Source organism: Taudactylus pleione, unplaced genomic scaffold (genome assembly GCF_031769625.1).
Source record: "Taudactylus pleione unplaced genomic scaffold, aTauple2 ptg000375l, whole genome shotgun sequence".
Taxonomy (NCBI): Eukaryota; Metazoa; Chordata; class Amphibia; order Anura; family Myobatrachidae; genus Taudactylus; species Taudactylus pleione.
The window spans coordinates 1,300,147-1,304,099 of record NW_028284776.1 but is presented as its reverse complement, the minus strand read 5'-3'; the positions used below and the strand labels follow the sequence as shown (position 1 = coordinate 1,304,099).

The 3,953-nt window shown below is 45.4% G+C and overlaps 1 pseudogene; it reads right to left on the bottom strand.

Annotated features, from left to right (window-relative positions):
- Positions 1 to 790: 790 nt before the first annotated feature.
- Positions 791 to 2,987, bottom strand: LOC148508154 (uncharacterized; annotated as a pseudogene).
- Between the last annotated feature and the right edge of the window lie 966 nt (positions 2,988 to 3,953).

Genomic DNA, 3,953 nt, shown 5'->3' with positions numbered 1-3,953 from the left:
CTGACAACCAGATAAAAGGATTCATTGTGCTGGTTCCAACTTGACTGTGAGTTTCTTGCAGTGTGAAGTGTGAATCCACGTAGGTCGTCCTCCAAGCTTTACTGAGGTAGGTGTGGTTAATAGGACCTGGAATGGACCTTCGAACCTTGGTTCCAGCGGTCTTCTGACGTGTTTCTTTGTATAGACCCAATCACCTGGTTCAAGGGAGTGTGAACCTGGAACTGTATCTGGATCTGGAAGGGAGGAGAAAACTAGAGAATGGGTATTAGCTACCTGCTTACATAAAGCAGCTACATATTCAGTTAGGTCTGCATGATTATGTTGGAGCTGCTGTGGAAAATAACACCCTGTCCTTGGTGCACTTAGAAACAATATTTCATATGGTTACAGTTTGTGCTTCTTAGTGGGTGTTGTCCTAACTGAATACAATGCCACTGGTAGACAATCAACCCATGTTTTGCCTGTTTCAGCTATCATCTTCTGGATCTTTAGTTTTAAAGTCCCGTTTAGCCTCTCGACACGCCCACTGGCCTGCGGTCGGTAGGGGGCGTCGAAAGCTTGCTCTATACCCATATCTTTCATTATGTGTTGCATTACCTCTCCAGCAAAGTGTGATCCTCTATCTGATTCAATGGTCTCTGGTAACCCATATCTACAGATCACTTCACTAATCAGTTTCTTCGCTGTCGTTTTGGCGGTAGCCTTGGTGACTGGGAAGGCTTCCGGGCAATTACTGAATAAATCCGTACAAATTAGGGCATACTCATATGTCCCCACCCTGGGTAACAATTTAGTCAATCTGCAGTCTCTGAAACGGGTACAATGGCCTGGGTGTATGTTTCTGTGGTGTCTTAACTGTCTGTCCTGGATTGTGTTTTCCACACACCAAGCAGGCAGCCACATAAGCGGTAGCTGCTGCATTAAAGCCTGGTGCTATCCAGTGCTGGGTGACTGTATTTGACATAGACTCCTTCGAGTTATGCACTGGGCTATGAGCCAGCTGAGCCATAAGGGGATATAAGGCCCTGGGGAGGCACCCACATGTCTCTTTTCCTCCATAACTTCTCCTCACAGGTGGCTCCCTCTTTTTCCCAGCCCTTTTTCTCACCTGTCAGTGCTTGTTCCTGAAACTGCATCAGGGTCTGAATATCTGTTTGTTCTCTTTTTGTACTATCTGCTGTGTCAGTTTCTATACCATATAGGGCTGGTACTTCTATCAGGGCTGCTTGCTTGGCCGCAGCATCAGCTTTGGCATTACCCCTGGCTTCAGCTATTTTCTCCTTTGTATGTGCCTGCACCTTGATTATTGCCACTCTGGTGGGAAGCTGCAAGGCTGCAAACAATGACCTGAGAGCAGCATGCTTAATGGTTTTACCAGCCGCTCCCATAAAATCCCTACTCTTCCAAATGGGGCCGAAATCGTGGGCCACACCCCAGGCATACCTGGAGTCAGTGTATATGTTTGCTGTCTGATTTTCAGCCATTATACATGCCTCAGTGAGTGCCCTCAACTCCGCTTCCTGTGCAGAACAGGAAGGTGGGAGTGGTTTCTGAATCAGTACCTCTTCCAGAGTAGTGACAGCATACCCTGTTCTTGGGGATCCATTGTGGTAATACCTCGAGCCATCAACAAATAGCTCCCAATCGGGGTTCTGGAGTGGTATACCGCTAACGTTAGGAAGTTCCTGCATTTCAGATTTCATTCTTTCCAAACAATTATGTTGGGAAAAATTTTATTGTGTGTGTGTATCTTGATCTTTACCTGTGGTACACTCATCTGGATCTGTCTCAAGAGTATTATCAAATGTGTTTGTACTCCCTTCCTTCCTCTCTCTTGAATCCTGCATTGGGAGTAGAGTAGCAAAATTCAACACTGTGCATCTCTTGATTGTGATGTTTGTAGGACTCAAGAGTGCCACCTCATATATGGTAAGTCTTGCTGCAGATAAGTGTTTAGTTCTGGCTTGATTTAGAATTTCTGTAACAGAATGTGGGACCTGTACTATTAAGTGGTGGTCCAGGACTAAATCTGCAGCCTTGCAGGAGGGGGCACCTTTTATTATGCTATCAAGCTGCAGAGAATAATATGCAAGAGGTCTGTGTTTACCTCCATGTTCCTGCACTAGTACTCCCTGTGCATGCCCCTCCCTCTCATGACAGAAAAGCATAAAAGGCCTGTCATACCTTGGTAGGCCCAAGGCCGGTGCCTGGGATACCACTGTTTTGATATTTTGGAAAGCCTGCTTCTGCTGCGCAGTGAGACTAACTTTTTTATCTGCTGAATCTGTCAGGGCATCATATAATGGCTGCATTAGCCACGATGCATTGGCGACCCAATCACGGCAATATCCAATGAGGCCTAAGAAGGCTCTGAGCTGCCGTGTAGTGGTGGGTTCAGGTACTTTTTGTATTGCAGATACCCTGTCTTGTGTAAGGTGTCTAGTGCCTTGTGAGATGCAGTGTCCCAAAAAGGTAACTCGCATCTTAGCAACCTGTAGCTTGTCCTTAGACACTCTACAATTCTGTTCACATAGGAACTTCAATAAGGAGACTGTCTCAGCTTGACAAATTTCTTCTGTATCTGTACACAGAAGCAAGTCATCTACATACTGCAATAATTGAGTAGATGGTTACTGAGGTCTCCACCCTTGCAGCACTAGAGACATTGCCTCTGAAAATTCTGAAGATGTGGCCCCTCCCTGTGGGAGTCTGGTGCAGCAATACTGTTTACCCATGCTGGTGAATGCCAGATATAACTGACATTCTGGTGTTATTGGTACAGAGAAGAAAGCATTGGCCAAGTCTATGACTGTAAAGTATTTGGCTATGGGCGGTATCTGATTTAGTAAGGTATATGGATTCGGGACAATAGGAACATCCACTACCAATCTCTTATTTACCTCCCTAAGGTCATGAACCATGCGATACTCTTGATTCCACCAGGAGGTGCTATTTTCTTCTTCACCGGAAATAATGGAGTGTTCCATGGGGACCTACATTCCCCGTGGCTAGATAAGCCGCTATCTGTTGCTGGATAGCATGTTCTTGTTCTTTGGTGAGGGGATACTGCTTTATCTTAACAGGGATTGTACCTGCCTTTAAATGCAACGTGGCAGGCTGTACTTTTAGTAATCCCAAATCTGTTTTTCCCTTTGACCATGATTTGTCTGGGATTACTGGCAACCAAGGTGGGATAGACTGGGGTTTGGGGGTTGCATGCTCCAGCAGATAAATAGCTGCTTCAATCTGGTTTTCCAGTGTTTGGCCTGATTTACCCTTGAGAACAACATTTCCATCACTGTATTCAATTGTGGCCTGTAAAACACTTAAAATATCTGCCCCAAGCAGATTAACAGGACAGGATGTGGAGGTCAGGAACTCCACTGGTACCTTAATTTCCTCTGATTCTACAGATACCTTTACTGGTTTGCTAATGCGCAAAGGTATGCTATGTCCTGTAAGTCCTGTACCTGGGATGGTTTGGTTTGTTAAATACCCCTTAGGGACATCAGCCGCCCTCAAGACCGTACGACTGGCTCCAGTATCTACAATGCATTGTATTTGCTCTCCTTCTGGCAGTGTTAAGGTTACCACTGCTTTTGGGCCAGGGGCATTTATGGTGTCCAATTGAGGGCGTGATACTGGAGTGCCTATTTCCTATGCAGTGTACACGTGGGCATTGTCTGATCCTGTTGGCCTATTCTCTAGCCACTGTTTATACTTCTGACAATCCCTTTTTATGTGTCCCGCTTTCTGACAAAAGAAACATAATCCTTTCTTTTTCATCTCTTCTGGGCTAACTTTTTGGTTTGCCCTAGGCTGATTTTTGGGTCTGTAACCCCCTTCCTGTACCACATGGACTGTAACCTTCTGTGGTTGATTCTTAGCTTTTGTCTTTTTTTCTTCATGTTGATCCTCAATTGCTCTTAAAACCTCAAGTGCTGCTGACAATG